This window comes from Elephantulus edwardii, unplaced genomic scaffold (genome assembly GCF_000299155.1).
Source record: "Elephantulus edwardii isolate Elephantulus edwardi_28Jun2011 unplaced genomic scaffold, EleEdw1.0 scaffold00075, whole genome shotgun sequence".
Lineage (NCBI taxonomy): Eukaryota > Metazoa > Chordata > Mammalia > Macroscelidea > Macroscelididae > Elephantulus > Elephantulus edwardii.
The window spans coordinates 12,800,868-12,813,829 of record NW_006399825.1 but is presented as its reverse complement, the minus strand read 5'-3'; positions in this window follow the sequence as shown (position 1 = coordinate 12,813,829).

Here is a 12,962-nt window from a genome sequence, read left to right as displayed (position 1 = left end):
GTAAGGACAACTTTATACTACATAACCAATCCGTGCTTGTTTGGTTTTCTTAAGATTTCTGTAAGGAGAATGATGAGATAGAATGGAGAAGCTAGTGGGAGTGAGAAGATACGGAATGTGGGAGGGTAGAGATTGAGGGGGAAATTACTGCTAGGTAAACTACATGTGATAACAGAGAAATCAAGCAAGAGAGTTCTGAAATAGATTGACTACATATTAGAGGAAGAAGAATCAAAAGAGATATTTCAACCCTAGGTTTCAAGGACAATGTTGGTGCTGATGGCAGAAGCTAGTGGCAAGATGAGCTTTGAATATTGAAAGTTGGAGGTGGAGGAGCATCTTGATAGAGAAGGCCAGCTGGGCTGGTGGGTAGGGCTCAATAGAAGTACAGGTAAAGACAGGTAGGAATGAACATGAAGTGAGAAAAAAAAATGGTCAAAGATATCTAGGGAACAGTTCTATGTAATCTATTACTTATATTGTCTTAATTTTATTTACAAGTATAAAAAATGTAAATGTCCCAAGGCCTCCAGGTAGTAAACTGTGGGACTATATTCAGGAGTAATGAGGCTTACTCCCCCATTCTGCACTTCACTGGGAGTGAGGGCATTTTGGTAGTTGTTTTGTTTTCTTGATGGCACAGGAGGAGATTGCTCCTCCTTCTCCAGTGGAGCATCTGGTGGGAGTGAGGGCGTTATGGAAAGTTAATACTTCCCTGACCTGGTCTATTGAAGGTCTGTGGGCTTAAGGACTTCCTTTACCCTCATGTTGTTGTTGTTAGGTGCAACTCATAGCAACCCTATGAACAGAAGATCTGAACCTAGTCCTGTCCTGTGCCATCCTCACACTTCCTGACACATGAGCCCGTTGCAGCTGTCACCGTGTCAATCCACCTGGTTGAGGATCTTCCTCTCCTTTGCTGACCCTCCAACCTTCCCAACATCATGTCCCTCCTAGCAATATGTCCAAAGTATGTGAGGCAGAACCTCATTTTTATTGCCCTCAAAGGGCACTCCAGCTGCACTTTCTCCAAGACATTCGTTCTCTTTGCCATCCATGAGATAGATGCTCAGTGCCCTTCTCAACAACACAGCTCAAAGGCATCAATTCTTTTTCTGTCATCCTTACTCATTGTCCAGGTCTAGGATTCATAGCTAGACCATGGCCTGAATCCATCGTCCTCAAACTGACATCACTACTCAATAATTTGGAAAGGTCCCTAACTACAGATTTTCCCAGTGCAATGTGTCTCCTTATTTCCTGACTGCTTGTAACAAGGTTGTTAATTGTGGATTCAGGCAAGATGAAGCTGTTGACAGTTTCAATCTCCTTTCCATCCATCATGACACTCACTGCCCATTTATTTGTCCAGTGGTAAAACTCTGTTTTCTTGATATTGAGACACAGTCCATACTAAAGGCTGCATTTCTTGATCTGCAACAAATGCTTCATGTCCTCACTTTCAGCAAGCAGGGTTGTATCATCTGCATAACACAGGTTATTGATGAGTCTTCCTCCAATCCTGATGCCCACATTCTTCCTCATAGAGGCCAACTTCTTGGATAATTTGCTCAGCATATGGACTGAACAGGTATGGAGAACATAGCCCTGACTCCCTTCCCAATTCCAAACCATGCAGTGCTTCCCTGCCATCTGTGAGTGAGCCTTTAGATTGGTGAAGTTAGATCCCAGTGGAAAATATTTGTGATTTACTTGAAAGCTGGGGGTAAACTGGATGTTTCTGATTGTTTTAGCAAGTAAGTATAAACTGATTAACTATCTCATCTCATTTACAGTCAACTTGGATGGGAAGCCTCTTGTGTGCGCAAACAGGATCTGATGGGCAGGCCTTTGTATTTAAAAGTTGGTTGGGCCCTCACACCTGTGGTCCTCAGGCCTGCTATTGACTGTGTTTGGAGAGAATGTTGTTCTAAGTGGTGCAGCACTTGTCTGTCAGTTTGCTGTACTGTGGTTACTTAGGGTTGCTGTGATACTGAAACCTTTTCCACTGGTGTGTCAAATTCCAAAAGGGTTTCCCATCGTGGTTTTGGTGGAACTCCTTGATTAAGAAAGACTAGAAAGCAGGATAGACCATCTACTTCCTAAATAAAAGGCTTTTGAAAACTCTATGAACACTAAACAAAGAGGATAATTATAGTAGTGTAGTGGTAGAGCCCAGGACTGGAAGTCAGTTGAAATGAGGAAAATCAATTACAAACATTGTTTCACAATTGGTACATGGAATGTTCACAGCTTGAATGTTGGAAAACTGGAAATTGTTATAAATTAAATGGAACACATGAGCATTGACATACTAAGCGTTAGTGAGATGCGGTGGACCAACTATGGCCACTTTGAATCAGATAATCATATGGTATAATATGTAGGGGATGAAAAACAGAAGGATGGTGTTGCATTCATAATTGAAAAGCCAATTTCAAGTTCTATCCTGAAATAAATGTTGTGAATGATAGGATAATATCCACACACATACAGGGGAGACTGGTTATTAACACGACTATTATTCAAGTATATGCTCCTATATTTAATGCCAAAGAAGGAGAAATTGAGAATTTTTACCAAATTTCACAGTCTGAAATTGACCGAACATGCAATCTGGGTGTGTTGATGATAATTAGTCACTGGAATGCAAAAATAGGAAACAGTGAAGAAGGAATAGTAGTTGGAAAATATGGGCTTGATATAAATGAGGTTGGAAATAGAATGATGAAATTTTGTATTTACAATGATTCCTTCATTGCAGATATTTTTTTCTGAAGGACACAAAAGACGACTTTACACATGGATTTCACCCAATGGGCCTCATAGGGATCAGATTGACTTTGGTGTAACCCTCATAGACTTATTGTAATGACTGACCTTTGACTTGTAACTAATTAAAGCTGTAGACACTAGTGCAAGACTGCCTTGTTAGCCTTGACACCACCATTTAGAAGCTGTATGATCTTGGACAAGTCAGCCTCTTTCGGTACAAAATGCATTGGGAGTATTAATATGACAGTTCTTATAAATCAAGTGTCATCCTTGCGGTGTGTTAATATGCTCTTGGAAATTTTCATTGTTAACAGGTTTTCCTCATTTAAATTTCATCTTACATAGTACAAGTCATCATTTAATGCCATAAAATAGAGGGTTATATTAACTTTGTACAGAGGTAACTCAGGGTTGCTGTGATGCTAAGCACTATGACACTGATGTGTCAAATGAGATAATGATTACCCATGGTGGACAGTGTCTGGTGGAGCTTCTCAATTAAACAAGCTTGGAAGCAGGAGTAGCATCCACTTCTGAAATAGCTTGCCTCCAGAAACTCTATGAACCTGGAGAAACAACGAAAGTTATTCAGGTCTTTTGTTCACAGGGTTGCTATGAGTCATCTACAACTCAATGACACTTAACAACAACAACATATTAACTGAGACATCCATAATAAAATAAAATATGATTTTGTGTAAAGCAGATCCTATACAGAAAGATAAGCACATCCCTTGCTAAACTCACTTTATTTGTATAGAAGATGTATGTTCCTAGAAGATAATGACACCTTACTGTATTTCCTTACTGTATAGCCTTACCTCTACTTTCCTGTTGATGTCACATTGTGTTATTTCTCTACTCAATTTCCAGAATATTATTCTTTAGGCTTCTCTGTTCTGACCTCTGCACTTGAGCTCTCAGTGCCCCATCCTTCAACTGCTGCAGTTGAAAATGAACTCCAAACCTGTACCTACAGCCCTGATTGCTCTCAGGTTCGGGTCTCGCCGTTCCCTCCACATTCCACCTTCAGTCTGGATTTCTGCCTTTGTTCATTTGGTTCTTTCTTTAGTCAGCAAACATGAAAACTAATAAAATCACTCTATGACCCTCACAGTAGTCACAGGACTTATTTTGGTTTCTATGAATCTGGTGCCAAAATTAATACAAGAATTTCCCAATGTCTCTAACTACTTTATCTGCCTCGAATCCCTCTTCCTTCAATCTTCTGCAGACACTTGGGCCAGCTTAATCTTCCTAAAACAGTCTAAAATTGGGGGGAAAGCTGTTTTATGGTTTCTAATCTGAACTTCCTACATACAGCATCTATTTCCACATCACCAAGTCCCAGTGTAGTTTATTTTCAAGAATCCCAGGTCTTCTCTTCAAACCCCTTTTCAGCCAAACTTGTGTCCCTGTGTGTAGACAGATTTTCCAGTCTGGACCTGTGCTGTGCATACAGTGAGTACTCTCCTTTGCTTATCTACCTACCTACCTTCCTTCAAGCCATCTCACTCAAGAAGACCTCTTAATGAGTCAGTTCGCTTTGATAGCACTTACCACTTGCAGCATTAATTTGAAACACATGCTGCTTCTGTAACTTTTATTGACCCGTATCCTGTGCCTACTCTGAAAGAGCACATTAGATGAGAGACATGTCTTTAAAACCTGTGTTGCTGGAGGCAATGACTCAATGTATCTAGTAGGACTCTAATATAAAGTTCTTGCTCCTTTGTAATGCTCCTAGGAGCAAATAGTTCCTTGGCTGAGAGAAGACAAGAGAGCTTCAGATAGATCCTGCTGTTCCAAATTGAGCTTGTCTAAATACTCATTTGTCCCATATAGTCTAGATTGTAAGTATTTCATTTATTGATGTCTCTTCTCAGAAGTATGTACAGAATATTAATTGTTAAGGATCTATATCCAGTGGGTTGGTTTTCTATCTATATATTGATAGAATACTAATGCCAAAAATTATATTTACATTTTGACATTGAAAGTATAACATGTTTTGTTTGTGATTGTTACAACATTTATGTCTGAAAATAACAAAGCTTGGAACGATAATTTAGTTGTTTTTCTCTCGTTTGCTTATCTTCTCTACTCATGTTTAATTAACGGGCTACTTGATAAGATAGATTTATTCCTGAAAAGTTGGCAGTAAATCTGATTTATATTAATTAGTCATGTTTTCTTATTGACATAAATAACCAAATTGGAGAAGCTCTCCACGGGGAAGTGTTGGGGATTTAGACTTAAAAAAAATTACTAGAAAATGCAATGAAACATTAAAATCACATACTTCAAAGTTTCTAATAAAAGTGTTCAAAACAAGGATAGAATCTAGTTTTGATTACCATTGAACTACTCTGATAGGGGAAAAGTAACCTTGAACATAATCTTAGTCTCAAAGTAGTAAATAAGAGAAGTCTCTGTTTTGCTTTGGAATGGTTCCTGTCTAATATGGTTTTGTATTGATAAGCCAAACACGTGTAACAACTTAAAAGATATTGGTCTTCTAGAAATACCAGTGCAGTACTTAAGGTTTTGAGCTCTTTCTCTAAATGAGAAGCTCAACCCTGGGGAGTTGATCTCACCTTTCTAGACTCTTGTCTCATCTATAAATGAAGAGAGTTTGGCTTTCTAAACTTTGCTCTGTGGAGCACCTGCCAATCCTTCCTCCTGGAGGCCGCCCATTACAGGTGAGTTGATTCAGGTCCCCAGGGCTGAGATGGCCTCATCTTTCTCCCACAGAGCAGCGGGTGGGTTCACACAGCACGTCAACACTTAATCTGCTTTCTTGGTGATTACTCCTGACCAAGCTCACTGCTGGTCTGTTGATTCCAATGCAGGTTTCCAAGGCAGTGTATCTTGGTGGAAGGAGAGTGTCCATCATTTTCTAAGGAGCAACTGGTGGATTCAATCTATCGATCTTTCTGGTAGCATTCTTGCACATTTTGGAGACTAAAAAAAAAAAAGGCCAAGTGATTGCTGTAATGTCAAACCCAACTCATCACTACCCCTCCAGCAGGTTTTTAGAAGTTGTAGATTGCATGGGACGAGATTGCCCATCTTCCTCCTGCAGAGCTTCTGATGGATTCGAACCTAATATCTTGTGTTGGCATTGCAAACTCCTTACCCACTAGGCCAACAGAGCTCCCTGTTACAACTGGAAGCTTTTCTTCAGCGGTGCGTTTAAACCATTCACGTTCAGTGTGACTATTGAAAGGTTAGGTTTTATTGCTATCATTGTGTTGAGTTCTTTTTGGTGTTGTTGCTAGTTACTTTAGACCATGGAGCTTTCTGTGGTATATCTGTAAGGACATCTCTGAGTCTCTCCTGCAGTGCTGGTCTTGTTTTTACAAACTCTCTTAGGTTTTGCTTTTCTGGAAATATCTTGATCTGTCCTTCATATTTGATGGATAATTTTGCTGGGTACAGTACTCTTGGTTGACAGTTGTATTCTTTGAGTGTTTGATATATGTCCTTCCATTCTCTTCTTGCCTGCATGGTTTCTGCTGAGAAATCGGCACTTAATCTTATCTGTTCTCCCTTATAGGTTACTCTTTGTTTCTCCCTTGCTGCTTTCAGGATTCTCTCCTTATCCTTAGTTCTGGCAAATTTAACTATGATATGCCTTGATGTTTTTCTTTTGGGGTCGAATCTATATGGTGTTCGCTGAGCTTCCTGAATATATATTTTCTCATTCTTCATTATGTCTGGGAAGTTTTCCTCTAGTAATTCTTCCACAACTTTTTCAGTGCCTTTACTTGCTTCTTCCTTTTCTGGGATTCCAATGATGCACATGTTATTTTTCTTGATGTTGTCCCACATTATTCTTAGTTTTTCTTCTTTTTCCTTCTTTTTTGACTCTGCTTTTTGCTCTAGCAGATCAGTGGTGACAATTTTGTCTTCGATTTCACTGATTCTGTGTTCCATCTCATCAACTCTGCTCATATGTCCCTCCATCATGTTGACAGCCTCTGAAACGCTGGAGCTTATATTTTGAATGGTGGATTCTTGTTTTTCCAGTGCCGCTAATGCCTTATTTGTTTTCTCCGCAATGTTTTGCATTGTTTCTTTTAACTCCTCCTGGTCTTTGCTTGTAACATCTTTTAATTCATCAAGTTTGTCTTTCATCCATTGGAAATATTCAGTCACTTCTCTTTTAAGTTCTGTGTCAGAAATTTCCATGAGCCTTTCTGCTTTCAGGGTATCGGTTGCTCTTATGTCATCTTTTGTGAGTGACATCTTGCTTTGCTCTTGAATATTGTGTGGGATGGTTTGCTTTCTTCGAGACATTGGTATGTGTTCTTGGTCTGAAGACAATGCTCTTGAGATCAGATGGGCAGCTACCAAACTTGTGCGTTTCTCTGACTTTATGACTTCAGAAAAATGTCAGTTCAGCGCCTGCTAGGGCAATCTCTTGTTGCTAAACAACTGGAAGCTTTTCAAAGGCACATTTATGTTATAAGAACATAATTTTTTCAGTATGTATTTCTTATTTGTGAACCTTAAAAATGTCTGATTCATAAGAGCTTACACTCGTCTGTTGGTGACTTTGTTGCAGTATTTTTTTCCTTAAGTGTTTTGTAGTCCCATAAGTAGTGTTTCTCAGCCCATGTCTTCTCAACTCAGGGTAGATTCGCGTGTCATCGAGTCAGTACTGCTCTTATGACCACTTTCACTTGTCAACAAATCAGTGCCTGTTTGCTACACTTTTCTGCATGTCGCTCTATCCTCTTTTATCCTCTTCCCAAGGAGAATGACTCCTCAAGTCCACCACAGAGTAGAGGAGTGGCTTCCCTGTGCTCCCCTTGAGAGTTGCAAGTCTCCACATAGGCTTGGTGTTCTTAGATACTGTCAAGCCTTTACAACTCGGTGAGAAAACACTGCCTGGTTGTGTCCCATCCTCAACAGTCATTGCTATGCTTGAGTCCATTGTTGCAGCCACTGGGTGAGTCCATGTCATAGAGGATAGCTTCTTTGCTGTTGACCCTCTACCAAGCATGATGGCATTATAGACATACTTGTTACTGTTGTGTGCTGTTAAGTGATCAGTCTTCCAGCAGGTTTTCAGAGTCTTCTGCTTGTACAAAGAGGAGATTGCCCATCTTTCTCTCACAGAACAGCTGGTGGACTTGAACCGAGCATCTTAAGATTGGCAGGACAACTTCTTACCGCAAGGCCATCAGAACTCCCTTATGGGCCATGTGGGGAAGGCTTAAGTAAAGCTAATCTAAGACAGACCAGCCGTTTGACTCTTCTGAACCTGAGCAGCTGGGTCTACGATGAGCTGCTATGAGGCCTTGCTCACTCTAGTGATTGTTTAAAATATTTTTTTTTAATTATTATTGTACATTTTGTTCTTCTCCCCTCCCCCAGCCCACCCTGCAATGCACTCCTTGTTGTAGATTGTTGTCATACACATAGTGGCTAACCATATATTCCTTTTGTACAATTTGTTCTCATCTGTTCTAATGCAGTGTTCATTATCTATCTGCTCTTTTCCCATTCTCTTCCCAACACCTCCATGTCTGCCCTATTTTATAATAGTGGTGTTATGTAATATTTGTACTTTTAGACTGAGATGTTTCATTCAGCATAATGCCTGCCAGGGTCCCCCATGTTGTGTAAAGTTTTAGAAGTTCATTGCTTTTCAATGCTGTATAATATTCCATTGTGTGAATATACCATAGTTTTTCTATACATTCACTTGTTGATGGGTACTTGGGTTGCCTTCATCTCTTTGCTATTGTGAATAACACAGCAATAAACATGGTCTGTCACTGTATTTTTCGAATCCACCAGTGGTTCCACAGGTAAAGATGGGTGATCTTCTCCTGCAACTTAAAACCAAAATCCACCAGAGGGTAGATTATGAGTCAGTTCTGATTTGACAGCAATGAGAGAGAGACCATGACCTAGTTACCCATAATTTCCCAGCTTCTAATAAGATATGAGGTCTGCCTTCCCAATGTTAGATTACATCTGAGGGCTCTAAAACTGTTAGGTAAAGTGTCTCATTGACTCCTCAGTCACAGGTATCTGGAACACTTGCAGTCATCTGACCTCTTATTTTCATGTTGAGGCGAGAGACAAAGACACGGGAGCTGATGCCTTTGCTCGTCTTTCTTCTTTCATCTATTTAAGGAATAAATTCTTAGACTTGAGCCAAGGCTCATTATTTCTTGACCAGCAGGTCTATCAGCGTAGTTTGACACCTGCTTTATCTATCTTTGTCATTTCCTGATTCTCGTCCATCTGCCGTAGAAAACTCAAAAGAGTAAACATGCTGTGGAACAAAGTAGACTGGGAAGCACTTTCCAGACTGTGCTTTAAAGGCATCTTCTCTGTTCTAGCCATTCTTGCTGATTTGAAAAGCAACTCACGGTTCATCATTTCTGTGCTGCATTCCTTTGGAGCCAACTTGTAATCCATTCATTCGCTGGTTGGCTTGGGGAAAATGTTTGGATTCATTTTAGTCCTATTAAGAAATGTTTGTTGGAATAATAGCTTGGGAGCCTAAACTCATCAATTATTCAAGGACTAATTATCTGTTCTGTTTATTACCCAAGCTACTCAGTCTCCTAATTCTTCCTCCAGCCACTTGTCTTATGACATTTCTTGCTATATAAGCACATGTATCACAGTGTTGGGATGTAGGGACAATTAGGATTCTTCAGAAAGTGTAATTGGAAGATTTGAAGGGACAGGATGCCTAGATCTTAGGTATTGTGTCCTGCAGTTAGTATATGTGGTTTTAGTAGCTAATGTACAATATTCTCAGAAAATTTTATCTCCATTTGAAGTATCAGAATTGAAAGGGCATTTTAGACTAACTCTGAAATGTTAATAGCCATTTTTGAAAGAAATAAAAGATTCTACATTTACTCCCTTTCAGATAATGATAATAATTATTATACTATTATATTTTATATGTATTTATTTTAATTATAGTATTATTCTTATATGTTACTTATTATGATTATTGCACAGTTATATTGAAGAAGTTTTCTACTAAGCTGTGTTGCTGTGCAGTATACCTCTGTGTTACTAAAAAGGAGCCTTGGTGGTACAGTGGCTGAAGTACTCAACTACTATCTTTATCTCCAAAGCAGTGGTGAGTTTGAACCCTTAACCTTATGGTTAGCAGTCAAGGACTTTAGCTACTACATAAGGGCTCCTCCGGCCCTCAGTACACACATATAGTTCATTTACTCTTGTTCCTCTCGTAAGTGACAATTTCACACCTTCCCCTCAAACCTCACCTCGTGCTCTTATCACCATCTTTAAATCCAGGTAGCAATTAAGAAAATTGGAGCACTCAAACATTCTGCCTTTTCTTAATAATGTCTCCTCATTGATTTTTTTTCCCATTTACCCCTCCCTCTTTCACCTTCCCATGGGTGGAACACCTGTACTCCTGCACACAGCTGTGCAGGGGTTCCATATCCCATTTACCCAGAGGCAATGCTTTAGTAATTCTCCCTTGTCCTCTAGGTCATAAGTTTTTTCTTATCTACTGGATTCTTTCTATTTGCATATAAACATGCTGTTGTGTTTTACATTGTAAGAACAAACACCTGATGTTGTTGCTGTGTATCATCGAGTTGAAAATGAAAACATAACTGACCCTCCAGTGGGGTTACAGAGAAAATCTGTGTGTAAATCTCACAGGAAGAGATTGCCCATATTTCTCCCATAGAGCAATTGATAGATTTGAACTATGTGCCTTTGGGTTGGCAGCACAACTCCTTACCACTAGGCCACCAGAGCTCCCTTCATCTCTAGGACCCCAATTTTTTTCCCCTCTTAAGATCAGAGTTCCATGGAAGAGCTGTGTGGTCTTTCTTTCCACAGTTTCTCCCCATTCTCTCTTGCATCCACTCACATAAGGCTTTCACACCTGCCACCCCTACCCCCACCTCTTTTCTCAAGGACATCTACACCTCTTGATAAATCCTAAAATCAGTCTTTGGTCTTCACTTTATTTATCATTGTTGTTGTTATATGCCATTGAGTTGCTTGCGACTCATAGCGACCCTATGTACAACAGCCCTAAACTCTGCTCTGTCCTGTGCCAATCACACTGTCTCCGACACACCCATCCTGATTACACCAGTCACCGAATCTATCCGCCTCCTAGAGGGCTTTCCCCTCCTGCGCTGTCCCTCCACCCTACCAAGCATGATGTCTCTCTCCAAGGACTGGTCCCTTTTACAACATGTCCAAAGTATGTCAGACGAAGCCCCAGAATCCTTGCCTCCAAAGAACCGCCCAGTTTAACCCTCTCTAGGATGAACCTGTTTGTTTTCTTAGCAGTCCATGGTACATTCAATACTCTTCTCCAGCACCACAGCTCAAAGGCATCAATTCTCCCTCTGTTCTCCCTAGTTATTGTCCAACTCTCTGATGCATAACAAGTGATAGCAAAGACCATGGCCTGTATCAGACGCACCTAAGTCTCCAGAGAGACGCCATTGCTCTTCAGTACTTTGGAGAGGTCCCTCAGCATAAGTAGTTTCTTTCTCCATTGTCTATTTTTCAAGAGGTATTTGACTGTCTTGTTCCTTTCTGCCTCGCTAGCTGTTTCTCAGTCTCTCATTCTGGAGCTCCCCTCTCCCTGAGAGAGAATTGAATGCCTCAGCCTTAAAGTTCTTTCCTGTAGACTCACTGCCAAGCAATCCCCTCCAGTCTATTTGACAACTCCTCATTCATCCCTCTCATTTATCTCCAGACAGATCATTGAAAAAGCACTCATTCAGTGAATGAACACCTCCCTTATGCCAGGTGCTGGGAATGCAGCAATAAAATCTCTACTCTCCTACATCTTGCATCTCAGTGGAGAAGGCAGGCTTTAAAAGTAAGTAAATGAGATTTCTAGTCATTTAGTGGTGGTAAATGCTTGAGATCTCCACTTGGTTGGCTAAAAAGCTTTCAAATTTAATGTTCATTCGAGCACCACACCTGATCTTCCCACTTACATTGATTCCCACTCACAGCAAGCCTCAGTTTGGTTTCTGAGGCTGGAAATTGCAGCATTAGGAGACTGCCGATCTTTCGCCAAAGAGCAGCAGGCAGTCTTGAACCACCAGAAACTCAAAGCCTTTGGCTGTAGCAGCACAGCTTGCTACAGACTAAGCTTCCAGTGCCCCCTGATCTTGTTACAGTCTTCCTCATATTAGTTAATGGCAACATTGTTGTTCCACTGAAGTGAAAACCTTAGCCTTATCCTACTGTGTGTTTTTTTTTCTTTTTTCGTTTCTTCGTACTCTAGTTCAGTGGCATCCACTTCCAAAAAAAGCTTGCCTCTGGAAACTCTATGAACTTGGAGAAAAAAATGAAAGTTTTGCATTCAAGGCTTTCATTTGTAGGGTCACTAGGGGTCGTCTATGATTCTACAGCACGTAACAACTTACCAATAACAACTCTAGTTCATCAGCAAATTTTGTTGGCTGTACTCTGAAAACATATTCACATCATGTCTTATCACCTTCACTGTTACCACATTGGTCTGAGGCACTGTCTTCTCCCTTGTGGATTATTTTGATGGCTCCTGCTTGCACTGTTTTGCCCATCTCTGGCTTCCGTCAATTTTTAACACAGCCAATTGAGTTACGCTGTTAAAACCTAAGTTAGGTCGTGTGACTCCTCTGCTCAGACACCTCCGTTGACGTCATAGCAAGCCCCCCATCTTGCCTCTCTGACCTTGTCTGCTCCGCTGCTTCTCTCTCCACTCCAGCCCTGGCTGGTGCCTTGACATTTCTTGAATGTGGTTCTCTCTCCTGCCATGTAGTCTTTGTACTAGAGACTCGTCTAGAGATTAAGATCCAGAGATCCCTGACACAGGCCATGGTCATCGCAATTATTTGCTCTGCATCAGAGAGCAGGATGACAGAAGAAGAATTGATGCCTTTGAGTTGCAGTGCTGGGGAAGAATATTGAATATATCACGGACTGCCAACTTCCAAGAGAACAAACAGGTCTGTCTTGGAAAGAGTGAAACCAAGTTTCTCTTTAGGAGGCTAGGATTTTGAAGCTTTGTCTTACATACTTTGAACACATGGCCAGGAGGGACCAGCCCTTGGAGAAAGACATCATACTTGGGAAGGGGGAGGGACAAAGCAGAAAAGGAAGACATTGAATGAGATGGATTGACACAGTAACTGAGGTAAAGGAGATGA